Raw genomic sequence first — 27,994 nt, 5'->3', positions numbered from 1 at the left:
ACCACTCTCATGGAAAGATCTGCAAAATGTTTTGACTCTTTAAAAGACAGTTTTTATTTTAAGAGTTCAGGAACCATCTTCCAGACTGACTCCTAGGTTCTGAGAGGTAGTATGATTTGGCCAAGTTTCGGAGCTGGGCTGGGCTCCCTGTCCCTCTGGTCAGGACAGTCCCTCATCTTCTTCAAGAAGGGCCCCTGTCCCGGGATGGCAGGGCAGGCCCTGAGGGGTACAACCTGGAAAGGCATGGAGTTTGTGAAACAAAGAGGCCAGGAGAAGTGCAGGGGCAAGGCTTGCCTGTGTCCCAGCACAGCAGGGACAATTCCAGGAACCAGCCTCACTTGCCACTTGCTTGTAGAAGCCCAGCATGTTCAATATTTGCAGATGCTGCTATGGAAGAAGCCAGATATGTATGGGCAAGCGGAAGACAGGAGGGTGGCCCCACCGCACGGTGTGAAGAATGAAGCAAAGGAAAGAAGACCTTTCTGGAACATTTACTGTATGCCTAGCTCTGTTTACACAAGTTCATATTTTTGTTTTGCTTTTAGCCTCAACAATCCTATAAAGCAAATGTGATGACTCTCATTTTTATATACACCTCAGAGGTCAAAAGCATTTAAAAGGGCAGAGCTGGCACTTAAATCTGACCCTGAACTGTGAGAGGCGCATTTGGGGGCCTCCCCGGCACAGAGACTGAGAGAGGAGAGGAGAGAGGAGGAGGTGTGGGCCCGGCAAACATCCTCTCTGCCTGCCTTTATTGTTCATAGAACCGAAAAAGTGATGATGCCTTTCCTTCCTCTCTTGAAGAAAACAACAGAATCAAAACAAACAGAGAAGGGGAACTCCCCTCCTGTACCCTGAGCCAGAAATCAAAGGAAGAAGTAGTCGCAGGCAGGACCTGGGCCGCCAGCCCACTGCTGGTTCAGGGTCTGGCAGGGAAAGAGGGAGCACCCCCCCACCAAAGCCCAAGGTTTCAAGGTCCCTCACTTCCTGATACTGATCTGAGCTCACAAGACAGGACACACACAGCGGAGGCTGCTGAAACTCCCCCCACCCCCCCCAGAGCTTTAGTAAACCCTAAGGACAAAGAGGAAATGAAACCATGAACGTCCAAGAAATAAAATCAGCCCCCCAAATGCATGCCAGTGTTTTGGGGAAGGTACTGGGAATTGAACCCAGGGGTGCTTAACCCCTAAGCCACATCTCCAGCCACCTTTTTTTCCTTTTTTAAAATGTTTTATTTAGAGACAGGGTCTCGCTAAAATTGCTTAGGGCCTCTCTAAGTTGCCGAGACTGGCTTTGAACTTATGATCCTCCTGCCTCAGCCTCCTGAGCCCCTGGGATTGCAGGCATGTGCCACTATGCCCCACACCAGCATTTTTTGACATTTTACAGCCAGTTCTCAGGACTCCCAGGTCCTGCCCCATTGAGCTGCCTGCACAGAAGTCCACAAAGGGTAAGAATAGCCTCACAAGGACCCTTCCTTCTAAGCCCCAGCTGCCTCATTCAAAGGCTAGAGCAGATGGGCTCATGGGAATGCAGGATGTTTCTGGCTGCCCCGGTCATCACCTGGCTCAACTTTTGGTACCAGAGAACTCATGCTGAATGGCTTCTTTGGGGTGACTGGCAGGCTGCAGAGATCTCTGCTTCCCCTCCCCAACCACAGGACTGTGACCTTCAAGGTTCAGCCATGTCATCATTACTAAGCTACAGTAAAACAAGACCACGGTCTCACAGTGTTGGCTCACTCAGACAGTCTCTGCTTTAACAGGGACTCTCTGGCCATCTGCACCTTTGGAGAACTTCCTAGACTGATTTAAGAACTTATCTGTAGTCTGGGTTCAAGGTCAGACTGTAGCTGGAGAATAGTTTTTCTCCATTGACATTAATTAGTATCAGCAAATATTAAATGAATATGCAGTAATGTACTCAGTACTGTAACTGGTCCTGTGGGAAATGTAAAAGAGACAAATAAGTCTCAGAGGCTCCCAGGGGCCTCAGAGAGATGGTGGTGGGAAAGGATTGTGCCTAAACAATTAGAAAAGAGTCCATATGGAAAGTCTTGTACTCCTGGAGCTGTGGAGGGCTTGCAGGAAGAGCAGCACACGTGCCAGTCCCTAACAGGATCCTTACCTGATGGAAGATCACTGACCACCAGACTGTAAGCTTTCTGAGGGCAGGGGCTGACTTGTCCATCCCCTATCCCAGGTCCTGTACTTGGTTGCATGCCATGGTCAGAGCTCAATAATGTTAACTGAGTGGCTCTATGAACCAGAGGGAGCTGTGGGCATGCTCTCTCCCTGACAGTACCTGCTTCTGCCACCTGCTGCTCTGGTGCACTTCTGCTAGTTCTTTAAGATGTGGCTCTCTCTGGCTCCTCTACCTTCTTATCCCTCAGGTTGGGACAAGTCCCTCAGTGTCCTGCACTCAAGGCAGATAAGCCTTGGTCAGTGCACTAGTGTAGAAGAGCAGTTATCTGTTTGTGCAGCTGGATCCCAAGGAGCCTGGATCTCCTCTCTCCTCCTCTGTGGAATCTGGCTCTGCAGCAACCCAACCAGGTTTGGATGAACAAATAAATTAATGAATTTCCTCAATGGCCTCGAGCAGATTCTCTGTGTGCTGTTCTCAAGAGCGGAAGGCTTTCTCTTTCATGGGCCATTAGGAGGGAAACCCTGGAGGTGAAGGGGGCGAGGCCCAGAGAGTGACTTGTGATACCCACTGTGACCCTATGGGATCCATCCGGAGTAACCACATCGCTTCCTCCGTGAGGGCCAGGGGAGAGAATGGCCCTGTGTCCTGATATGGCTTTGGAGGGGAGCTCTGGGGCCACAAGAGAAGAGAAGCACATGATCCTTTGGCAAGGTTAATTTTTTAAAAAGGAAGTATAGGCCATGGGTGTGGCTCAGTGGTAAAGTGCTTGCCTATCACGTGCACTGCCCTGGGTTCAGTCCCCAAGACCGCAAAAAAAAAAAAAAAAAAAAAAATTAAAAGAAGCCTGTGTTTCCAGCAGTTCCCCACTTAGGGACCAGTCTCGGGGACCTTCCCACAGGATCTGCCCCACTCTCCCAATCATTGGCACTAGCTATCTGACCTTGAACCTAACCTGTCCCTATCCATCCCTGGACCTCTAAATTCTCATCTCCACTTACCAGAGCTTAAAGTGCCCTCAGGAGCCAGTGCCTGGGAAGGAGTCCCTGATTGGAATCCTGGCTGGTGGCCCCCTCTGACCGGGGTGTTGGCCTGGGCTGCCAGGTTGCAGCTTTCAGAGCGTTTTCCTGTCTGGGGCACTTTCTATTTTTCAATACTTTTCCTATCACAGCCAAACAACAGAAAAAGGAAATTGGTTGAGCCTTCTAAAGACCAAGGGCAGGGAAGGTGGGGGTGGGCAGAAGGCAGCCTAAGAGGCTGGAGGCTGGGCTGCAGGGGAGATGCCTTCCACCCCCTCCCCGCCCCCTCCCGGGCTGACTCATTGTTTTGCAACAAACTCCAGGCAGCCTTGCCAGGGCACCTTCTTGAGGTTCAGCCCCAGAGCAGGGAGGATTCAGTTGTGACCCTCCCAATGGCCCAGCCAGGCCCAGAACGATTGGGTTATCTCTGCTTGCATCCTCTTTGTTTGGGGCGTCCACTCCCCTCACTTGAGGTAAACAAACCCTGGATCTGTGTGAAAAGAAGGGGCCAGGAATCTCCTGCTGAGGCCGGACTGGGGCTCAGGGCCTTCTGAGCCCTCTCTTTGCAGAGACTCCCCACTGCAGGGGAGGAAGGGGTTTCACACCCCCTGGCTTCAGGCCTGTGGGTCTCCAGCTCTGCACCTTATTGCTGGTGACCTTGGCAAGTCTCTGCCCTTCCCATTTCAACCTCTATAAAATGTCCCTACCTCATAGGATTGTTCTGAAGACTGAGTTCATATTTATAAAGTCCCATGTAAGTCTGGTTTAGATATATTTTTGAGGTGCTGGGGATTGAACCCAGGGGCCTCTAACATGCTAGGCAAGTGCTCGACCACCTAATGAGTGATTATCCCCCCACTCCCTGCATTTAAATGACGGTGTATTTTTTAAGAGTTGTATGTAAGTTGTGGTTAAATAGGAGACAGCAACAAAGGGAGAGCCCCACACCCAGGACCAGGCCTGAAGGGGATTTCCTAGCCCCATCCCTCCCCCACACTCCAGTGGATCTCACTCTGCACCCCTGAGCGAGAGCATTGATGGACCCCAGCAGGATCGGCCCCAAAGCCCTAAGCTCCTTTTGGAATGGAAGTTGTGCTGAGAAATCCTCCAGGGAGGCTGGCGCCAGCCCGGAAGGTCTGCCCACCTGAGATGGTGCAGGGCAGGCTTTGGGCTTTCTAGAAAGAGCTTCCCAAGAATTTCAAAAAGACATCCCCACAGATGAGCCTGGGGGTGGGTGGGTGAAGCATGGGGGAGGGCAGCAGGGTCACAGCCTCTCCCCAACAGTGGGGCCTCTCCTACCATTTTCTCTTCTGGACTGATTTTCCCCATCGTGATTCTGACATTTACTGGAGACTTTGGAGAAGTTACTTCCCTCTTACTGAAGCTCCATTTCTTTGTCTGTAACAAGAGATGAATCCCTGCCTTTTATGGGGGTTTGGGGCGCGCAGGAAGCAACAACACAGGCTAAGCTCTGTAGGGATGCACACGGTTCCCGGCTCACATGGCCCTCCATTCACACTCCATCCCTAAGCCACCTGTCTCAATGTTCAAGGCCCAAGTACCAGAGACTCTTCCGACTTCTAGCCTGACTCCATTTGGCAGGGGCGAGGTCTCCCTCCCCGTCCTGCTTCCTGCAGCTCTTCCTTGACTCTAAGTGCCCGAGGCCAGACCTCTTCTCAGCCTCTTCCTTCCTGGTCTCCTTAAGGGTGGACGTCAGAGCCCAAGAGTTTGGGGGCTGACATCTGGGGATTCAGTAGCAGCATCCTGGACAAGTCCTGGGCTCTCTCCAAGCCTCTGTCACTCAGGCATTCGTTTGGCAAATATTTCTGAGCACCCGCTCTGTGCCTGACATGGTGCAGGGGACAGAAGGCACAAAAGTGAATTAGGACAGGTTTGCTCTCTGCCCTCAGAGAATAGTCTCCAAGGGAGATACGTCTAATACCTACCCAAACACATGCTTTTTGAGGGCTACAGAGAGTGACACCTTCTTTGGGATCCTATTTCCTGGAGAGCAGAAGAGAAAGGATCCCTGAAGGGTCAGCCAGATCTGATGGCCATCTAGGAATGCTGGGAGGTAGGGAAGTGGGAGGGAGGGGAACATGTGCAGATAGCAGAAACAGCACCTGCAAAGACCCTGAGGTCATAAGGTTTGGTACTCATCCTACCGAAAGGAGGCCACCGTGCATAAGCAAAGAGAGACCCAGGATGAAGTCTGAGAGAGCAGACAGGCTGCAGCTGGGAGAGACTGTGGACTAGAAGCGTCGAGGGGTTTTGAGTAGTGAGGAGACATGGTCAGAGCTCTCTCAAAAGTACCTCCAATAGGTCAGTGGATAATGGCTTGGCCTAGATTTGGGGAAGGAGGAGGCCCTCTTTGGGGGGGTGGTCTAGGTGGCTAGATGAGGGAGGGGGAGTAGAGCTGTATTTCTTTGCAACAAGAGATGAATTCTAGCCTTTTTGGGGGGACTTGGGGAGTACAGGAGGCAACAACACAGGCTAAGCTCTGAAGGGATGCACACCGTGCCCCCCACCACCCGGCCTTGTCTCCACTCACTCTCCAGAAGGAGCAGAGCAAACATATGGGGGCGGGGGCAGGAGGAACTAGTGAGAAGGGGCTTGGGTGGTAACTTAGCAACACAATGGTTAGCTGGCCCTAGAGGTCCAGGGCCCAGGGCTTAATCCCCAGCACTGCAGGAGGGGGGATTGCTGATAAAGCCATCCAAACCTCTAAGGAAAGTGGGAGGGGAAGAGGGCTAATGTAACTCTCAGGTTTCTGCCTTGGGAAACTGGGTAGATGGTGGGACCAGTTACTGAGAGAAGAATCCCCAGGAGGGACAGAATGGGTGGGGAGGTGAAGAGCAGGAGGTCGGCCCTAGAGGTCCATGTTTGAGACAGCTTTATCAGGTAGGCAGCTGGATACATCAGTCCCAAACATAAAGGTTTAGATCAGAAATTGGAAATGGTGGAGATGGAATTAAAAACATGGGAATGGAAAAATTTTCTGGGAGAGACTAGTCAATGCTAACCCAAGAGGACCCAGGCCCACAACCTGAGGGACACACTCATGGAGGGTTGGGTAAAGTCCAAGCCTCAGTTTTATCAACTGTAATATGGAGATAATCAAACCCATGGCTCCCAGCATAATCTTAAGCAGTGGATATAAGGTACCTACCCAGAGCCCCGCACAGTTGTGCAATGAGAGCTTGTGAGGAAATCTGCCGTGTATTTGCTCAGCAGTTTTCCTTATTTGCAATGGAAACTCAAACTAGCTTAGAGAAACAGGAGTTTATTCAAAAGATTTGGATAGCCCCACCAGCAGAGGAAGAAATCAGTCACCAAGCCACAAACCACGGAAGGGCAGGAACACAGTCCTTTGAGGGACTCACTAAATCTCTTGTCTCTGCTTCCTGTTGGGATAGACTCCATCCTCTCACATCAGAGGTTCCCTGACTTGCCCTGGGTGACAGGGGACGCAGCTGCCGGCCAGGACTGCATTTCACGTGGTGATGTGCTCTGACGAGAGAGGGACAGGTGCACGATCTCAGGGAAGGGCTCTGGTCAGCTGGGCTTTGTTCAGGCCCTGCCCTTGCACCAATCAGGATGGAGGAGCAAAGGGATTGGCACCTACAATGACATTAGCTATTGCTCCTGACACACCCTTGGGACCCACACTACCCAGCTCCCACCCACATGGACTCACGGGTAACCTCTCCTCACATCTCCAGTCCACAGTGTCTGCCCACCCCACCTCCCCTTGGCACTGCTTTGAAGGGGGGCCCTCTTAAGAGCCTTCAATGGCCAGATCTTTGGACCTCTGCAGATTTTCTCCTTTCTTCCATCTCAGTAGGTCTCCTATCAGTCTGCTCACCCAGACTTTCTCCAGAAGGAAGCCCCGCCTCTCCAGCCTTCACGTCCCCTCCCACTGACCTCTGAACGCTCAGGCAGCCCAGTGGTCATTGCTTGCATGTGGGACGGGTTGCTGCATGCCAATCACTGGAAAAAGAGTTGGCGCTTTTCCAGACTGCGTCTCACAAAATTCCTGAGCAACAGATGCCACCGTCCTGGGCTGACAGAAACAGAGGCCTAATGTGTCCCGAATCACACCACTGGCTAATGAAATAGCCAGCACTTGACTGCAAGAAGGATGGCTGACCTCTAGATCTTTGCTCTATAGGACCAGGACCGGCAAACTATGGCCAAAATTCTGCCCATAGCCTGCTTTTGTGCAACCTAACAATTAGAATGGATTTTACATGGTTGGGGGGTGGGGGGAAAGAAGCATAAAATTTGGGCATATATGGAAATCCCATAAAATTAAAATTTCAGTATCCACAACGTTTTATTGGAACACAGATTCATTCATCAGGTATGGCAAAGTTGGGTACCTGACAGAGCCAGAGACTTTAAGAGCCTCAAAGCCTAAAATTTAGACAACTTGCCCTTCAACAGAACAAGTTTGTGCCAGTGTGCTCTACAGGATTCTACCACACTGCCTACCTTATACTGGCCATGCCACAGCCCTCTGGGGTCCTAGATGCCCACCTGCCTCTGGGGGTCACTTTGAAATGGTGGCGGGATGGTCAGGTGGGCTTTAGTTCTCCTCCTACAAGCAAGTACTCAGCACTTGCCTATGATGGGATCAGATGTTCAAGACCCCAAGACCCTTGCCAGCATGGTGGCACACGCCTGTAATCCTAGTGACTTGGGAGGCTGAAGCAGGAGGATTGTACATCCAAGGCCAGCCTGGGCAACTTAGGAAGACCCGGTCTCAAAATAAAAAAATAAAAATAAAATGAAAAGGACTGAAAATGTAGTGGTAAAGCACCCCTGGGCTCAGTCCCTAGTACCACTAAATAAATAAGTAAATAAAGTTTAAAAATAAAAATCAGAGAGGGCTGGGGAGTAACTCAGTGGTGGGACACTTGCCCAGCCTGTGCAGGGCCTGGGCTCCATTCCCCAACACTACAAAAATTGAGGAGACTCCAAAACCTGAAAACATCCAGAAAGTGTTTTGTAAACCATCCCCTTTGGGTGTCCCCTGGCTGAGCCAGGCCCTCTGCCCTGAGGGACTGCCATGGGAGACCTTTGTCCTGACAGGCTCTGACTCATCTGGAGTGCATCCGGGTCTTGCTAGGTTTTCAAGGAAAGCCTCCGCACAGATCTTAATCGGGAGTGGGAGAGCTGACTTGAGGAATAAGTGAGGTCTGGAAAGAAAGCACCAAGCCTGAAGGTCAGCACATAGTAGGTGCTTGATGACCCTTAGCTTTGGTGAAGAGAAGGGAGGGGTGGAGAATGGAGGATTTTAGGAGTCTCCACCTTCTGCTTGCCCAGGTGGAGTTTTGCACACGTGGCCCTCACACAAGGACACCCTTGGTGAGCAGAGTGGGAGCTATATGACCCCCACCTCCCCCCACTCCAGGTGACTTTGTGCAGTGCATCCCCTTCACAGCTGTCTCTGGCAGCCCTGCTTGACCTGAAGAAGGAGGTTTCCTGAGTTTCCCTCCTAACCCTGCCTCGGACTCAGGCCAGTCCCAGGAAACTTCCTGGGCTTTGGCTTCTCGTTCTGGATAATAAGGAGGCCTGTCCGGCTTCCCTCAGGCAGTAATGAGGGAGCAGATGTAGATACCGTGGTGGAGAATCTTGTCATCAACCAAATGACCAAATGGAAGCCTGCCATTTGGACTCCTCCAGGATCTCCTATTTACCCAGAGGGCTCTGATGTTTTTTTAAATATACATGTTGTCGAAAACTCAGAAAGCAAAGGGGGAGGCCTCTCACAGTCTACCAGGGCTGATATCATCCCTACACTTCCTCTTGCTTTGCGGGGAGGAAGGGGACAGGGAGGGAAGACACTAGAGCAGGGCCCTCAACCTCCCGGGCCTTCCTGGGAGAAGCCGATGATTCTGATTCCAAGGGTCTGCAGCCTGCATTTCTAAGGGGATCCCAGCTGACATCTATTTGAGGCCCACACCTGGTCACAAGGGCCCAGAGGACCTCGAGCAGGTGGAAGAGGCGAGGCCAGGGCTTCCTGACCCCAAGCGGCAGTGACAGTTCCCACCACCCTGGCAGCTGCTTCTCCAAGTGAGGGGCAGGGGCTATGTGCCTCCCAGGATCCTGGGCATCAGCCTGGGCACCTTGGGAACTGTGGGCGTGAGTGCCTCCAAGGCCTGAAGCCTTCGGGAAGGGGAGCTGGGGAAACAGGGAAGGACTGGGTTGCCTCACATCAAAGCAGGTTCCCCAGCCTTTGATTCCCAACAAGAAGCCTCTTTGGAGCTGAGTGCAGTTTGGGGCTGGCTGGCCTTGGGGCCTGGGGAAAGTGGTGAGAGGCCCTGGCCCGCTCTCCTTTTGCATAACAGCTTGGCTGCCTAACAAAAGGGCCGGCCTTAAAAGGCCGATGGGGCTGTTAAAAGCTTCCGGCAATGGTTTAATTGGGGGCATTAAAGTGTCCTCCTCAGGAAGGCCTGCCCTTCAAAGGCCAAGAGGGCCAGGCTCCCCTGCCCTCAGCACCTCTCCCCTCGAGGAGGGCCTTCCCCCAGCCTCTCCCCTCCCCAAGACTGGGCCACCCCATTCCCTGCAGACCTAGGAAGTTGGTGGACAGGACCCTTTGGCCAGCCTGTCTGGGGGGGATTCTGTCTCGGCTCCTGGACCATCAGCACCATTTGTCCGCACAGTTTGGTCTTGTGGCTGAGTCTGGTGTGGGCAGGAGAAGAGACTGAGCTAGACACAAACAGGAGCGGGGGCCACTCGGCACTCTGGCTGCCTGTCCCCCAGGACACCCAGACTGGCCCCGGGCCCCTCCCTGAGCTCCTGTCACCAGCCCTTCTCCCCAGGGCCCAGCCTGTCTGGAACTTCATGGTCACCATTGGGGGTCCCATCTCCTGCCAGACATGAATCTTCCAGACACCTTCTGAGCGCACCACCTGGGAGGTGTTGGTGATTCAGAGGTAACCAGACGAGGACCAGGGCTGTGGGGAGATACTGGATGACTGAATGGGCCACAGCGACAGAAGTGACGTGGGGCAGATGGGACAGTGCGAGGCTGGGGGAGCAGAGGGGCAGGAGAGAATTTCTGGAAGCAGGAGGAGCCTGGAGTTAGAATGCCCATTTGCCAACCCTGAGGTTGACAGAAGACCACAGTCAGCTTTGCTAACAGACTTTGTCCACCCAACCCACCTGGGATCCTTGGGAGGGGTAGTGGGCGAGACTTCCCATCCAGTCTGGAAACTGTGGCTCTGGGGACATCTGAATCAGAGTCTTCCCAGAGCTCACAAGGTCTCTCCAGTTCACCTGTTGGCCTAACTGAGGGGCTGCTCAGGGTGCCGCCTTCCTCTCTTGTCCGCTCAGGTCCAGCCACAGATAGAAAGTCCAGGGCCTTCTCTCTCCCTTCAGGGTGCCATTTCCTGCAGCAGGCCCTGCTCTCATCTTCCCATGGGCTTTGTCCAGTGCCCATCTGAGACGGGGATGCTACGGGCAAGGGTCTCTGGGACTTCCACATCCCTGGGTCAGCAGGGAGGTAGGGAAGGGCCATCCTGTTTTCAGGGCGTGGGAGAAGAGCCAGGTGGAAGCTGGCCGGCAGGGAGGCTCAGGCTTGAAGGCCGGCTGCAGCAAGCCTCCCTTCTGAGTCCCCTCTAGGAGGGTGTCCCTGACTCTCCCCGCCACCCTCCTGACACCTCCCTATCAGCCTCAGAAGCACACGCAGGGCAGGTCCAGGTCAGCAGAAGCCCTGGGAAGAAAAGGGGGAAAGCCCTGCGGCTCAGGTGCCCTGACTTTGATTCTGAGTGAATCTGCTCCCAGTTTGGCTGCTGGTCACCTCCGCAGCATTGGGGCTGCTCACAGACCAGCAAGTGGTGTGTGAGGCAGAGCCCTCCCAGGGGTCGTGGCTCCCTCCCAAGGATGCAAGAGCAGAGGAACAGGTAGCTGAGGATGGCAGGGAGGCCTGGCCCCACCCACTGACCCTCCAGCCAAGCCAGCCTCCGCCTCTAGAGAACAAAAGTCCTCTAGAGAAGGGGATCTGGACTGCACATTCACCCCCTCCATAGAAGGCATGAGCAGATCCAGGGAAGGAGCCCGTCCTGCTCACAGCTCTCCAGGCCCCTGTCTGCCTCCTTGATTACCCACCCCCAGCTAAATGCCTTTACTCCAAGGGGACCCACTCTCTTTTGCCCAGGATCAAGGGGATTCCCGGGACAGAGGGCTTTCAGTTTTAAAACCTGGACAGTCCCTGGCACACCATACTGGTTGCTCAGGACCTCGGGGCTTCCCAGGTTCAGCACTAAAACTGGGAAAGCCCCAGGCAAACCAGGACAAGTCGCTCACCCTGCGGTTACCCCATGGGCTGGCCTCTGCCCCCACTGGTTCCCTGAGAGTGTTCAAAGGCCACCGCCAACCTTAAATGCTCTTCTCTTCCCTGCCCTGTGGGGGTGATGGTAGGGTAGTGGGTGACTGGGGCTGTACCCCGCTGACCTGGAGGGTGTGGCTAGTGGGGAAGGGGACAGAGAAGTCCACCTCCGTCTTGGAACACCACCCCAGCCTGCTCCATTGTCCCACCTCTCTCCAGCCAGTTGCTGGGCCGGTGCTCTTTATCACCCCTGGCGCTATCTGGCCACTGTAGGAGCATCCCCTCCTTGCCCACCCAGTTCTGCCCCGACCCAGATAAGCCGAGGGGCCACCCTGGGAAGAAAAGAGGCGAAGCTGTGACCTGGCTCCTCCCCAGCCATGAACTTCCCTGCCTGACCCTTGGCCAGACATGGTCCAGAGAGGGAGCAGGGCATCCTGGACCAATTCCCCACCACCGGGGGACAAGGATGGGGACAGGCCTTCCTGTGTCCACAGATGAAAACACAGAGATGGAAAAGGACCTGCCCAAGGTGAGGGGCCAAGTGCATAGAATGTCAGGGCAGGTGGGGCCTCGGCAGGCACGCCCAAAGGCTCCACCAAGGAGCTTCGTGGAGGGCGTGCTTGAGTCCAGCTAAAGAGACCAGACCACAAAAGATCTAGCGTGCCCCCCACTTCCGGCTGGTCCTAGGCCAGTGTCCTGCCCCGCCCCCCAGCCCAGAGCTGTGGGGCCTCTCTGGTGCAGGGCTCTGTCCCTGGGGGGATTCTGCTTGGGATGCTCCCTCCAGCAAGGCCTGCTCTCCCTGGGCCCTGAGGTCACTGGAGCCCCACCCCCGAGTCCCCAAGGCTTCCCTGCTCCAGGGCAGCTGGCACTCCAAACCCTCCTTGAGCAGTCCCCTTCCCAAACACCACCCCATCCTTCAACCGACAGTGGCAGTGGCCCAACCATGCCTGTCCCTTCCGCCTCTGCTTGCCCTGGCCGCTCCACAGGGAAGGTATCCCTTTCCTTCCCCTGGGAACTGTGGGGCCCCTGCTGGTGCATCAAGGACCAACTCAAATGTCTTTCCCTTCAAGAAGCTCTCTTGAATTGCCCTTCTAACAGTTGTAGTACTGATTATTTGCTGGGTGTCATTGAACCCTCATCACAATCACCAGCAGTAAGGACTTTACTATTATCATCACCACACAGACCAACCAAGGCACAGAGACGTCAGACAAAAGATCCAAGGTCACACAGCTGGAAATGGACAGAGGCAGGATTCAGTCTCTAGACTCAGGATTTTCAGAGTCTGAACTCAAAACCACCAGTGACCTGCCCTGGTGGTATTTGTACCTCCTTTAGGGACCCTTCACCCTGGGTGATATGCTAGTATCTTATTGCCTGTCCTGGCTACAATAAATGAGAAGATCCCTACAGCGGGGATTGGACATCAGGACTGGCTTGTTGCAGGAGTCTTAGCGGGTACCAAGGGCGCTCACAGAAGTTCCCCAGGCCCCATCCCACCTGCAGAGCCCCATTTGGAAGGGAGCATGGAGAGGAACCCAATGCTGTATCTATTCTGTTTCGACTTCTCAGGAGCCACTGCCCGGCTTCTTTTGGCTCTAGGGATCTGGGCCAAGCCTGAGCTTCAGATGTTGGTGGGGTCCCCAGAGGAGGGCTGGGGGCTTGGATGCGAGGGGCTACAACAGCTGCCCAGGAGTTCCCTGTTCTCACATCCCAACTTTCCAAAGACTACCTCCTCCAAGAAGCCCACCTGTTGTACAGGGACTGCCCTGTCCTTATGGCATGTCCCCTCCTACCTGCCTCCTGTCCTATCTGGGGCCATGTCTAGTCTCCAGGTCCACTCTGAACTTCCTGCCTGCTCCCTCACACCACACTGGGTCCCAGCTGGAACCTTGGCTGTTTAGAGGTGGACACCACATCTTCTTGACCTGGCCCCAAGACTTCAGGGCCCCAGAAGTCTCCCATCCTCTGTGGGTGTCAGTTTAGCTCGGAAGGTACAGAGCCTGGGCTGGGCGGAGCTATCCCGTCTCGGGGCAGGGTCTGGCGGAGGTGGTGGGTGCACTCAGTTGGTGCTTATGAGTGTCCCCACACTGGGATGACTGTGTGCATTGTGTGTGTGGGTGGCTGGCTGCTTCTAGCGAGTGGAAGTCTGAGTCACATGCGCTCTTACGACAGGCCACATATTTGGACAGTCTACTGATATGCTGGACTTCATGTGCACAAACGCCACCCCCCAGCCCCGGTACGTGTGAACTTGCATGGCACCAGGCCCCCCTCCCCCTCCATGCCCAACTCCTACTCATCTCTCAGGAACCTCGGCTTGCCCCACGCACCCTGAAGCCTGCTCTGATCTCCAGCCCACACTGTCCTCCCACCCCGCATCCCGCTGACCCCACAGCCCCGACCTGCCAACCTTCCTCGCAAACAAACACTGCCTATCTTGTTCTGGTTTAGGCCTGGAGCCTGGTCACCCTTGCTCCCTGAGGGCAAGGTTGACTCCTTTTCAAATTACCCCTTTGGCCCAGCTTGGGACTGGAGACCCAGCCTTGTTCAGAAACACTTTACAGAATTAAACTCCATCGAAAAGAACTGCATTTCAGTGAAAGGAAACAGGGTGGCTTCAATTTCTTCTTCTTTCCGGGCCGTCTTACAGTGACTCTGGCTGTACTGTAAGTAGTTTGCTATCTCAATCTTTACTTTAGAAAGTACTTCCTTATACACCCACCTCTCATTCAAACCTCCTGACGATCCTCCGCGCTATAAATAATTGTCCTCGTTGCACAGATGAGGAAACCGAGGCTCAGCGAGACTTCGTGATTTGCCCCAGGTCACGTGGCTTAGCAGGAGGGGGCAGGGACTGGAACCCTCATGCCTGAATGGACACCACCCCCAGCCGCTGGCCACCAGTGAGCGCCTCAGGGCTAGAGGGTGATCCTGGGGCCTGGAGGAGATTCTTTCTTTTTTTTTTTTTTTTTTTTTTTTTTTTTTTTTGAAAGAGTGAGAGAGAGGGGGGCACAGAGAGAGAGAGAGAGAATTTTAACATTTATTTATTTTTTCTTAATTCTCGGCGGACACAACATCATTGTTGGTATGTGGTGCTGCTGGGGATCGAACCCGGGCCGCACGCATGCTAGGCGAGCGCGCTACCACTTGAGCCACATCCCCAGCCCTGGAGGAGATTCTTTCTGATCTCATACTCTCTCCATGTCCTGAGGTCACCATGGGAGAGAGACACACTGCACTAGAGCCCCCAGGACCAGAAGTGACCTCACCCAACCAGTACCCCCAGTCGCAGGAGAGGCCATGAGATCTGTGGACATTGTTCCTCGCCTGTGGTTACTGATTTGACAACAGCTCCGTTCCTCCCCAGCCAGCCAGAGAGTTAATGATTAAGGAGGGGATTAAATATTAACCACCTGTCGGGCCATGGCGTAATGTCTCCGTCTGCACCTAAAAATACCTCCCACCTGCTGTGGGCCAGCCCTACACAGGGCCTCTAAGCCCCTTGCTTCTGGCCACCTCCTCTCTGTGCACCCACCTGGGGCCTTGGCCCTGATCTCGGCCCACCTGGTCCATGCCACTGCATTGCGGGGGGGGGGGGGGGGGGGATATGTCCCTGCAGACTCCCAAGGATATTTCCTGCAGCCTGGTGGCTGCAGGCCACACCCCTGGAAGCACTCCTGGTGGGCTTTCAGGAGGAAGACCTAGCTGTTGTGTGTTTCCTGGGACTAGGGAGGTCACATTCTTAGGTGTGAGCGGTTTGTGAGGGTTCTCATTTCTCCTACAGTCATTCTCCACCTGAAGATCCCTCTTGCATCTGCAGGCACCATGTCCCAGCACCCCAGGGTTCAGCCACAGGGGGGTTATTTCACTAAAGAATCACAAAGGATCTGCTCATCCCCCAACAAGCCATTCTTTCTTCTGGCTGTTAGGCCCTAGGAAGCTTCTGAGATCAACCTGGCTCTAAGCACTTGCAAGATCTCTGCTCCACCAGCTTCTCTGAGCCTGGCAGATTCAGGGCTGCACAGCTGCAGGAAACTGTGTCTGTTAGAATGGTCCTTTGAAGTTCAATTGCTCAGCCCCTGTGGCCCTCGGAAGGCTGGGGGCAGGGAGCACCTTGTCACTCTCAAGCCTGTGGCCAGCCTTGGGTGAGCCAGTTGGTGCTGGTGGTCAGCTTCCCCACAACAGCCACAGACAGAGCCACACAGGGCTCGCTCTGCCTTTTTTTAGAAAAACTGAATTCTTACTCAAGTCCCAACTCTATTTATGCTCTTGTCTCTGCTCTAGGGGAAGCCCCGAGTGACTGAGTTTGGGCCTAAACTGCCCCTCCTACTCTCTTGCTGGACTGCGTTGCTGCTGCAAACCCAATGACACTCATCATTAGCCCTGTTTGCAGATGGGGAAACTGAGGCTGGACAAGGTCATAGGACTTAGCCAGTTTCAAACAGCCAGGAAGTGGCAGAGGCTGGTCTGTCTGACCCAAAGGCCATGCACAATGTTAAAGACCAGAATGCTGTCCTTCCCATAGCCACCCCAACTCCAGGCTCAACTCTCTCCTAGCTCTAGCTCCCAAGTGCAAGGGCAGCTCTGGACTGTCTTATGAGTTTTTTGGTTTTTTTTTTTTTTTTGTATGGGGGAATGAACCCAGAGTCACTCTACCACTGGGTTATACCCTCAAACCTTTACCTTTTTTTTCTTTTCTTTTCTTTCTTTCTTTCTTTTTTTTTTTTTTTTTTTGTGTGTGTGTGTGTGCTGGGGATTGATCCCAGGGCCTTGTGCATGCAAGGCAAGCCCTCTACCAACTGAGCTATATCCCCAGCCCTTCAAACCTTTACTTTTTATTTTGAGACAGGGTCTTGCTAAGTTGCACAGGCTGGCCTTGAACTTGCTATCCTCCTGCTACATATCCTGAGTCCCTGGGATCACAGGCTTGCACCACTATGCCTGACTTCTGTCACCTCTATCAATTCCTGAACACTCAACAGTCCCTTCCCGTCTCCCCTGGAGGGGAGAAGGGATTTCAGTTTTTAGGTAGAGGTGCGTCTGTCTCCTCTGCACTGAGCACATGGCCCAAAGAGACCCAGCGTGGAAATCCAGGGCTCTGGGCGGGGCTTCTAACCTCCCCTAAAGGGAGGCTCATTACTTTCAGACATTTCCTCTAAGCTTCTTGCAGCAACTTCTAGAAGGTCCTGTTGCTTTCCTTCTCCTGCAGGTTGTAAATCATCTTAGCAGAACAGGACTGAGTAGAATCAACATTGCACTGTGGTTTCCTCACCCTATCGCTCATGTTTACAGATGAGGAAACCGAGGCCTCTGGAGGTCAAGTGCTTGCTAGCCAGGTGGCTCCCTCGTGAGTTCCCCAGGGCAGTGATGGCACTACGGAAAGGATGGCCTCCCGATGGCACTGATGGGGGCATCCAGGCCGACATCTAGGATGGCCACAGACCCTGTCACAGACTCAGAGCTGAACACCCAGCTCATCCTTGGGCAGGGGTCTTCTGCCGTGGCACCTCTGCTTGGACCACTGCTCCCAGAGTTCAGCTCCCCTCATTTGTGACAGTGACCCCTCCTAGGTTTCTCAGGGGGTACTTGGGAGCCCAGTAAACATGTACTTAAACACTGTTCAGATCTCCTACCCCCAACCCACACTGCTCTCAGGACTCCCTGCAGGGAAGAGAGGGCTCTTACTGTCCCCAACCCACATAGACTCACAAATTCAGGTGAATCAGGCAGAGCAGAGAAGAGGGCAGCAACACCAAAGCCCGTGTTGGTTTTAACGGGGATGTTGTTCTTATATTTGCATCTCTTAAGCATACATTTGCATCGACTGCTGTGGAAGTTTTCCATTTCCCAAAGAGCACTGGAGAGTAACGGATTTGTGGGCCCCAGAGCACACCAAGCAAGGCTCAGCAAGGTCTCCCAACGCCCTGGGGTTGAGGGAGAGTAGAAAGGGGACCCAGCACTGAGTCCATTTGCAGCGGCCGCTCCGGAGTAAGCGCCTGGACTGGGGTCAGCAGAAACCCTGGGGGCCTTGGGCTGCCTTCTTGTGGCAGAGGCCCCACTCTGTGCACCCTCCACCTGCAGGCCACTACCCAGCCAGGCTGAAAGCAGGGGGCCTAAAAGGCCTAGGGCATATCAAGGCACAGCTCCTAGGGGCCTAGTGTGGAAGGACCCCCCCACCCCCGTGCCCCTCCTAATAGGATGGACCTAAGACAGAGAACCTAAGAGGCACAGAGCCACTAGGTGCCGTGGTGCACACCTGTAACCCCAGCTCCTGGAGAGGAGGAGGCAGGAGGATGACTAGAGCTCAGGAGTTTGAGGCCAGCCCGGGCAAGATGTTGCTTCAAAAAAAAAAAAAAAAAAAAAAAAGTGTGTATATGGGGGGTGGGGCATGGTGCAAATTCAAAGCCAACCTCAGCAAATTTAGCAAGGCCCTAAGCAATTTAGTGAGACTGTTTTTATTTTTTTTAAATAAAATAAATCATTTAAAAATTATTTTATTTAAAAAATAAAAATAAATACAAATGTCTGGGAATGTGATTCAGTGGTAAAGCAGCCCTGGGTTCAATCCCCAGTACCCCCCACCCCACAAAAAAAGTGGCCAAATAAAGAGACATTGAGGCAAGACCTGAGGAAAAGGGGACCGAGGAGAAGGCCCAGGCCCCAGGATGCGGAGGTCCTGTTCTTTAGGAGAATGACCTCAGAGCCCAACACTAGTTGCCTTCCCGCCCTGTACAGCAATTCTCCAATTGTTTCCATAGAACCTGAGGGATGATTCTAGAAAGCCAAGGCTCTGGCCTGGTTCCACACCTCTTGCTGGGTAACTTGTCCCTCTCTGGGAGTCTTTGCTTCATAACTGGAGAGCAGATGCATTTTGTGGGCCCTCCCAGGTCTGACATTCTGGGCCACCCTAGCCCAGTCTCTCTAACTTCCCGGGGGTCAGGAATCGTCAGTGTCTACCTCAAGTTCAAATTCAAGCATTCAGGATCTTTGGAATCTGGTATTATCTAACCTAATCAGTCACCCTTCCTGGTGCCCAGTAGGGCCAGTTCCTCCCTGTCTGAATCCTTGCTCCAGCCTCTTTTCCTATCCTCACCAATTGCCTCCTTCGGGAACATTTGCCTGCTCCTTCAGGGCCAGCTTCATGAACCTGGCACAAGCCTAGACAGGCCCAGTGATTGGTTTAATGCTCTGTTGATTCCATCCTGAAATTTTCTTATTTTTATTTATTTCTTTTATTTTTGGGGTGTGTGTGTGTGTGTGTGTGTGTGTGTTGCTTGGGATTTAATCCAGGGCCTTGCATTGCACATGTTAGGTAAATGCTGTACCACTGAGTTACATCCCTAGGTCCCGGGTTGAAATTTTAAAATTTTAAGCAAAGGGCCCAACTTTTCATTTTGTATGGGGCTTTGCAAATTATGCAGGTGGCCCTGATCTCTCCTTCCATGAACCCCTCCTCAGCCCACCTTCCCAGAGAGGTCTGCCGAAAGAGGGCCAACTTTAAGTGCCTATGGGGAAAGCACAGAGCCTCTGCACAGGACAGGGCCCAGGACCTGCGTCACCTGGGACAAGGGCATGGGGACTGTCAGGACTGACATTCCCAGAATGCCCTAGTCTAAGGGAGAGGCCAAGAGCTGGCCAGGAAACCCTGGGTCCATGCCAGGACTCCACAGGGGTAGAGTCATACCCAGGCTTTGGGTCTCACCCTTGGCCTACCTGGGACCCTTCCTGGGAATGGTGGCAGGAGATGTGGCTCTCCTGGGGCTGGAGAAGCAGAAATTGGGTACCACTCCCCCACACAAAGTTCCCACTTCTTTGTACCCCCAAAGACCAGCTTCCCCTCCACACCCCACTTAGGGCATAGGGGAATGGCCTCACTGAGGTGGGATCCACACCAATGGTTCTCTCTGGCTTGAACCCTGCAGCCCCCTCCCTGCCCTTCCTCCTGGCCCCTGAGGGCATGTGGTCTGGTCTGCCCTGGGGCGGGGCCTGCCTTCTTCTCCGTCAAGTGAATCAGCTCCCCCACCCCGCCCTCCAGGTGGGGCAGTGGCCTCAGCCTTTGCTCATCCAGGGAGCCTGACTGAAGGCCTGACAGGGCCAGGCCGGCAGGTGTGCTCCTGCAGACCCCAGGGCCACAGAGGCCTTGGGTCAGTCCTGGACCCCAGGCTTGAAGACCATCCTCACCAGACTTCTGGCTCCCCCTCCCAGCACCTCTGTAACCATAGCCCACCCTCGTCAGTACCCACCTGCCTCTGGGCCTCCGCCATGGGGGCACCCTTCCCAGCCTCCTTTGCCAGGCTAACTCCTCTTCCCCTTGAACACCTGACTGGAGAACGTCTCTCCCCAGGAATCCTCCCCTGATGCGGCCTTCCCGTGCCGCCTCCCACGGTGGGCATGAGCGCAGTGTGATCCACTTCAGGCTTTCTGGTGGCAGGTGGGGCTGCCATCCAGGCACCAGGATCCTGTCAAGTCTGGAGCTGGGGTCAGGATGGGGGGTGGGGCCGGGGCAGTGAGACTGGGGCCCACAATGAGAGGCAGGTGGGAGCAGAGGCCGGTGGGAGCAGAGGCCGTGGCTCAAGTAGGGGGCCTAACTGCCACTTAGAAACTTGTGTGTCCGTGAAGCTGGGCTCAGCTAGACAACGTGGCTCACTCCTTCTGCAGATCAGTAAGAAGGTCTGTCTGCGCAGGCTATGGTGGCCAGGGCAGAGGGGGATGTCCTGGGCCTCTGCTGACGGCAGATGTATTCTCCGTGGAGGCCAGAGCTGGACAAACTGACCCCTCAAGGCCTCCAGGTCTGAGGATTTGAGCATCCAGTGATTAAGCGATTACAAGCTGAGGCTGCCTCCGGCGTCCGACTCCTCCCTCCCCAGGCTGGCAGCCCCCTGACCCTCGGGTGCTCTCCCTCCCATCAGACCAACTGGCTCCCAGTTCAGCTGCAGAAACGGCTAAACGTCTCTCTGGAACCCAAACAGGAAGCTGGGTAGAAGGAGGCCAACGGCCTGGGGATCTCTGAGCCTCCCCCAGGAAACTGTGGGATGGGAGGGATCAAAGCTGGACTCTTCTCCTACAGCCCCCAGTGCCCCGAGCCCACCAAGCCTTCTCACTTCCTTATTCTCCAAAGCAAACAGGCACCCCCCAACCCACCTCCCCGGTGCTAGGGACCAGAAAGGACCCTGGGGAAAGAGTCTAGAGGGGACTCTTTGGAACTCTCCCTCCTGAATCATTATTATGACTGTTACGATATTATAATTTGGGGTGGGGCTGGGGATCGAACCCAGGGCCTTGCACATGCAAAGGCAAGCACTTTACCACCAAGTTACATTCTCAGGCCCTTTTTATTGTTTTTTTTCTTTAAAAATAGACTTTAGTTTTTATAGTTTTAGGTTCACAGCAAAATTGAGAAAAATGAAGAGTTCTCATATACTTCCTACCTCCCTGGCATCAACAGCCCCACCAGAGTGGCCCATTGGTTACAACCGTGAACCTACATTGATGTGTCATTACCACTCACAGTCCATTGCTTACAGTAGGGTTCAATTTTGGTGGTGCATGTTGTATGAGTTTGGATGACTGTATAAGGACATGCCACCATTATAATACCACACAGGCTGATTCACTTCCCTAAAGATCCTCTGTGCCCTACCCATTTCTCCCTCACTGATCTCTAGAAACCAACATTTCCCCCCCCTTTTCAGTGCCTGCATAGTTGACCCTTTTCCATATGTGACTTGGCTGCTATCATATAGTACAGAGCTTTTTCAGACCGGCTTCTTTCACATGGAAATAGGCATTGAAGCTCCTGCGCACAATGTCTTCTCACGGCTTGAGAGCTCATTTCTTTTTAGCATGGAATAATATTCCATTGCCTGGATATACCACAATTAATTTTATACCCTTCACCTATAAAGGACATCTTGATTGCTTCCAAGTTTTGGCAATTATGAATAAAGTTGCCATAAACATGTGTAGGCAGGAGTCTGGGGATGGAACCCAGGAGAGTTTTACCTCTAAGCTATATGCCCAGCCCTATTTATTTATTTATTTTTGGTACCAGGAATTGAACCCAGGGGCACTTTACCACTGAGCTACACCCCCAGACCTTTTTATTTTTTATTTTGACTAAGTTGCTGAGGCTGGCCTCAAACTTGCAATACTGTGATCAATCCTTGCCTCCTGCCTTCAAAATAGCTGGGATTACAGGTGTGTGCCAGGGCATCCAGCAGTGGGCAGATCTTTGTATGAGCATGTTTGAATTCATTTTGGTAAATGCAAAGGGTTATGATTGTTTTTTTCTTGTCATGCTAGGAATGGAACCCAGGGCCTTGCATGTGCTAGTTAAGTGCTCTGCCATTGAGCTACATCCCCAGCCTGATTGCTGGATTTTATGATAAGAGTATGTTTCATTTTATAAGAAACGGCTGCCAGGTGTGCACACCTGTAATTCCAGCAACTTGGGAGGCCGAGGCAGGAGGATCACAAGGTCACTGCCAGCTTCAGCAATTTAGTGAGATCCAAAGCAACTTAGTGAGAACTGATTCGAAATAAAAAATAAAAAGAGCTGGGGATGTTGCTCAGGGGTTAAGCGCCCCCATCCTGGGGTTAAATCTCCAGTACAAAAAAAAGAATAAAAAAACTGTTAAACTATCTTCCCAAAGTAGCTGTATTATTTTGCATTCTTATTAGCAATCAATTCCTATTCCTCTATGTCCTTTCCAGAATTTGTGTTGCCATTGTTCTGGACTTTGGTCATTCTAAGAGGTGTGTGGTGGCATCTCATTATTATTTTATTATTTATATTTATATTTTGTGGTGCTGGAGATCCAACCCAGGACCTTGTGAATGCTAGTCAAGTGCTCTACCACGAAGCTACATACTTAGCCCTTTGCAATTAGGGAATTGCAAATTAAAATTTAAAACAGAGCTGGAGATGTAGCCCAATGTAGAGTGCTTGCCTAGTGTGAATAAAGGCCTGAGTTTATCCCCAGCACCCCAGAGGGGAAAAACGCATTAAGGGTACATACAATATTGATGGGTCACTTTTTGTGGGGATCCGATAGTACTGGGGATCAAGCTTGGTCACTTTTTTGGGGTGGGTACCAGGGATTGAACTCAGGGGCATTTGACCACTGAGCCACATCCCCAGCCCTATTTCGTATTTTATTTAGAAACAGGGTCTCGAGGGCTTGGGCTGGGGCTCAGCAGTAGTGCATTTGCCTGGTGTGATTGAGGCACTGGGTTCCATTCTCAGCACTGCATGTAGATAAATAAAGGTCTAGGAACAACTAAAAAAAATAAAAATTTCAAAAAAGAAGAAAAGAAACAGGGTCTCACAGAGTTGCTTAGCACCAAGCCTCTGCTGAGGCTGGCTTTGAACTCGTGATCCTCCTGCCTCAGCCCCCAGAGCCCCTGATATTACAGGTGTACTCCACTGTGCCTGGCAATCTCGGTCACTTTTAAGGCAAGTTTTTCCTCAAAGAATCCTGAGATGGTACTAACTTCATTCCTTCTCAGCCCCTTGGGGGTCCTACACCCAGACGAAGAGATACCGGATCTAAGGCTCTGTTCTATAACGGCTCCCCGTTGGCCTTAGCAGAACTGGGACCTCAGTTTCTCAGCCTACGACACGGAGCTCACAGCACTCTTCCCACCTACCTGTCCACGAGGGAGGAGAGGCGAGGCTTGGCATGGTGCTCAGGAGTTAGTGAGCGACAAGAGACCACAGCCTTCTGCATCTGTGCTCCGCCAGCGGCGACGGCAAACTGGGGAATACAAGCAGCCAGGACCGAGGAGAGAGCTGGAGCATCAGCCCAGGTCCCCCACGACTGGCTGATGGGCTGGGGCCCTGCCCCATGCCCCTGCCACTGGGACACAGGAAGGTTCCTATGAGATAACAGGAGGACAGGACTCAGGAGAAAGCATCTGGCCACCATCCTCAGCACCAGCCTGGGGCCAGACATTCAGAAAGCAGGACAGGCAGTAGCAGGACACACAAACTGCAGGCAGACAGATGGAGGGGGTCTGGCTCTTGCCCTCAAATGAGGAGCCAGCTTTCTGGGAGTTCAGCTCATGCAGGAAAGAGTTCTTGAAGCCCAAGGCCTGGCCTGGCATCCTCAGGGACCTCTCTAGCCTCCCAGTGGGTGCAGTCCCCTTCTGGGGTCCTCTGGCCTCTTGCACCCAGCCAGGCCCTTCCTGCCTCAATAACAAGACCCCACAGAACCATACCTGCCCCCCTCACAGGTGGTCATTACCTCTTTCCTTTTTGACATCACAGAAAAAGAACAGAATGGCTCATAATCCCGTATGCTCAGATAACATCTGTGGACATTTAAAAGACAACAAGAATAGATGCACATGTAAGACAGACAAAAGAGAAAGGTGTGAAGTGAAATTACACTTTCCCTCGGCCTCTCCCCACCTCTTTGAAGGTGACTGGCTAACAGTGTCTGGTGGAGCCAGCCAGAAGAAAGTTGTCCACGCCGGTACACAGGCACGTGTGTCTGCCAAGAGGGTGCACAGGCCAGGTCTGTCCCAAGTCCCCCTCACTGCCTAGACAACCTCTGGACAGCTCTTCAGACACAGCCGTTTCCTGTCCTCTCACCATCGACCAGTTGACAGACATGCCAGGTGGGCTGGTCCCCCGCAAACAGGCCTCTGCAGGGTGACTGTCCTCTGCCAGAACGTTTCATCTCATTTCATTTTATTGTTTGTGAAAGCATTTTAGATGCTCGCTCACATCTTTCCTTATCACCCCTGGCCACCTCTGGGCTGGAATTTCTTTGGCCCACTTCATAGTCCAGAAATCAAGTTGCAATTGGCCCAAGGCTGGCAGATAGAGCCCCGGAGGCAGAGAGGCCTGGTGGCTTTGGGCAGGGCCCAGGCTTTCTTGGAAACTCAGGTTCTGCCTCCATAACATAGAGTGAGCTTTCCCCCTTAAGGCAGAGATCTTTTTTAACCCCTGCAGCCCCCCACCCCCAGGCTGGGGATTGAATCCAGGGCCTCTTGTCAGGGGCTCTACCATTGAGCTACCACCCCAGGCTGGAGGTAGAGATTTTAAAAAGGCAGAATGGTCTAATAAATGCGTTTCCTGTACCCTTCTAGAACTTGCTGGTCATTTGATGAAATGAGACAAAACTTTCCCACCTGGATCTCCAGAGAACAGGAAAGGTGGGGAATAAGAGATGAGGCAGCAAAGGCACAGAGAGATTGAGGAACTTGTGCAAAGTCACACAGCTCGGAAACCCAGGATGGAAGGCAGTCAGTTCCAAAGGCTGCTTTCTGGAACGCTGGCTGGCTGGTGATGGCCGTGGGGAGGCACAGCCATTCAGGCATGTCCAGAGTCAGAAGGGCCGGGCTGGAGGAAGCTGGGTGAGAAAGGGCAGGGGGTGGATGGGAGCCAAGGGAAGCCAAGGGACCTCCCAAACCGGACAAGGTACGCGAGAGCACTGCCCACACCTGGCGCAGGGCGAGGGCTCTCAAGTGCCTCAGCTTCCTTCCCGCTCCATGGAGCCCACCACCAGGAGGTTCTCTGTGGACTCCAACCTTGTTAGAAGTGACCACAGGAAGGTTTGCAGGGACAGTGCCAGTCAGGGACTTGGGGGAGGCCCTGACATTATATAGCAACACTGTGCCAGGCAAGGTGTGTTTTCTGTATTTTATGTCATTTACTCCTTGTACTACAGACTATTTTACTGCAAGCCATTGCGGTTCATGGACATGTCTTCCCTTCTCACCCAAGAAGCATGAGGGTGGGTGACCATATGGGCCCAGTGAGGCAGGTGGAGAGGGAACCCTGGGACCCAGGGCCTCTCAGCCCAGCAGGCCTACTTCTATCCAACAGGTTGCGTCTTCTACCATGTCCTGGGCCTGTGGACACAGGGTCAGCCTCAGGCCACTCTCTGGGGCTCCTCTTCCTGCTGCCCTGTACCTTGTCCCAACCACATCTCTCCCTCAAGTCCTCTTCCCTTTCCAGTTCTCTGGTTTTCACTCACCGGCCTGCCTGGTTTGGGTTTCTATGTTTAATCTTCTCTCTCCTCCCCTTCTATACACAGGAAACAGCCTGCTGGTGATAACTTCTTCAAAGTATTCTCGGGGAAGGACCCCAAGGTCAAGGGGATTCTGAACCTTCAGCCCACTTGAAGCCCCCAAGGCAGAGCCTGGACTTCAGGGTTGCCGGGCCTCACTGGGCCTGAGAAGCCCACCTGGGTTACAAAACACCTCCCACCTCAACCCTGAACTCCCCTGCACAGGCCTGGCTGGAGTCACACTTGGAGCAAAAGACTCGTGGTCAAAAGAAGAAAGCATAGGCCTCCTCTCCTGCCCTGGGGCAAAACTGCTGGATACCAGAGCCCTGCTCCCAGGACCTGGACCGGTCACTCCCAGTCCCTGCAAGCCCATGGCAGCCGGCCCACAGGGCTTTCCTTCTTCCTCTGGAATTGGCTTTGGCCTTGAGAAGGGGAGAACGATAGGGCCTGGCACCGTCTGCATGGGGTGTCACAGACAAGAGGCTGAGCTGCGGGCAGGTGTGATCTCCGGAGGTTTTCTGTGAGAGCGGGCACGGTTCAGCCCAAGGCCTGGGAGGGCAATCAGAGCAGGGAAATCAAGGCAGGGATGCAGACGGGCGTGAGTGTGCAATGGCAGGAGTGTTCGTAAGCACACAGTCGGGCTCTGCTGAGCCCCTGGAAGGCTGGCTGCGTGGCCCAGTGAGTACGGCGAGGCCCTGCCTGGATCGCCAGCGCCCAGCACCACAAGAGCAAAAGCACCTGGGACACAGACCTGGCCCCCCACCCGGCCCTGCAGCTGACATTTTAAGGGAAACAGACCATAAAGACAAATAGGTAAACAGTGTTGCATGTTAGACGGTGGGTGACAGTGCCACAGCGCCCTGGGGACAGTAAGAGAGAGAAGGGGTAAAGAGGGAAGGGATGGGCGGAACGCTGTGGGGCTGCAGAGCCGGGGGTGCGGCCTTCCCTTGGACCCCGGGTGTAGAAGCTGGGACTGGACCGTGAGCAGATGTGAGTGAGATGACAGTGACAGAGTGGGGTTTAGGGTGATTTCCTCACAGTGCTGCTCCGGGACGGGGGTCTGAGGGCTAGGACGCGTCTGTGGCCCCCAGAGCAGGCACTGGCGGGCCAGTGGGGCAGGTCACCCTGTGGGTAGTCTCGGCTTCCCCTGAGGGTCTGGGCTCCAGAGTCAGCATAGGAGGGAGGTCGTCCAGTGGCACCTCCCGCTGTGAGAGCCAGGCCCGTGGCCCTGTCTCTGCCACCAGAGGGAAACCCAGCATGAGGGAGGTTGGAGGCCCCAGTCAGACCTACTGCCCGGCACTTGGAGCCTGTGTCACGGTGGGTGTCATCCTCCTTTAAGGGGACAGAGTTGCCCTGATGCTGCCTCTCCCCAGAAGCTCTCCTGGTTAACCCTTCCCTTACTGGGGTTGAAAGATGAGGGTGCCCATCTTCTGAGAGGACAGTGCCCAGGGGCTGAGTTTTAGATTTTTATTTATTTATTTTTTCTCATTATTGAATTCAGGGGTCCTCTATCAATCTAATATATCCCTAGCTCTTTTTAGTTTATTTTGAGACAAGATCTCAGTAAGAGAACAAGGTTGGACCAGAACTCATAATCCTCCTGCCTCAGCCTCCCGAGTGGTTGGGATTCCAGGTGTGTACCACTGCACCAGGCTAATCTGAATCTGTCACATTTTATTTTGGTTTCTGGTACAGGGGATTGAACCCAGGAGTGCTTTACCACTGAGCTACATCCCCAGGCCTTTTTTATTTCGAGACAGAATCTCACTAAGTTGCTGAGGGTCTTCCTAAAGTGGCTGGGGCTGGCCTCAAATTTGCCATCCTCCTGCCTCAGCCTCCCAAGCTGCTGGGATCATAGGTGTGCACCAACGAGCCCTGCATTAGAAAAGTTTTTAAAATCTAGAAAGACATTCTCCTTTGATTGGCTCCATTACCTCTACCTGCCCTGACTTGGAGATAAATACTGGCCTGTGCAGTTAGAAGTTGTAGGCTAAGAATCAACAATCTGCAGTTTCAGCCCAGGCCCTGCAGGATCTCAGGGAAGCCATTTCTCTGACCCTCAGTTTCCTCATCTGTAAAATAAGGGTAAATGCTTGCCCCAACCAGACCCTGTAAGGGTATAGCCACAGCAGCTGGCATTTATTGACCCCTAAGTGTCTGCCAGGCACTGAACCAAGCCTACCACAAGCACTAAGGCTTGTAATCTCTCAGTAACTTCCTGGGGAAAGATGTAGTGGCTATTTCCATTTCACAGACAAGGAAACTGAGGCTCTGAGGGGTCCATGAGTTGCCTAAAGTCATATAGTTGTGTGACTCCAGAGGTCCCGTTCCTCACATGCTACTCTACTCTCCGTTCACTGAGGTTCTGGTGATCAAATCCAGGGCCTGGCTCATGTGAGGCAAGTGCTCCGGAGACTGCAGCCCCGGCCCTATACCCTACTGTTCTGAGTAAAAGGTTCCAGTCAATTCTGTTC

General features: G+C 53.3%; 2 long non-coding RNA genes across 2 annotated transcripts; one reads left to right on the top strand and one right to left on the bottom strand.

The window, feature by feature from the left end:
- Window positions 1–29: 29 nt before the first annotated feature.
- Window positions 30–14,452, bottom strand: LOC144369391 (uncharacterized). The gene is made up of 4 exons (XR_013429012.1): window positions 14,225–14,452; window positions 7,089–7,227; window positions 3,147–6,674; window positions 30–233 (listed from the first exon to the last, which is right to left on the bottom strand). It is a non-coding gene; the product is annotated as an uncharacterized LOC144369391 (long non-coding RNA).
- LOC144369393 (uncharacterized) lies at window positions 13,713–27,986 on the top strand. The gene is made up of 2 exons (XR_013429014.1): window positions 13,713–14,168; window positions 25,548–27,986. It is a non-coding gene; the product is annotated as an uncharacterized LOC144369393 (long non-coding RNA).
- Window positions 27,987–27,994: the final 8 nt, after the last annotated feature.

This window comes from Ictidomys tridecemlineatus, chromosome 12 (assembly GCF_052094955.1).
Source record: "Ictidomys tridecemlineatus isolate mIctTri1 chromosome 12, mIctTri1.hap1, whole genome shotgun sequence".
Lineage (NCBI taxonomy): Eukaryota > Metazoa > Chordata > Mammalia > Rodentia > Sciuridae > Ictidomys > Ictidomys tridecemlineatus.
This window is presented reverse-complemented; position numbering and strand designations above follow the sequence as displayed.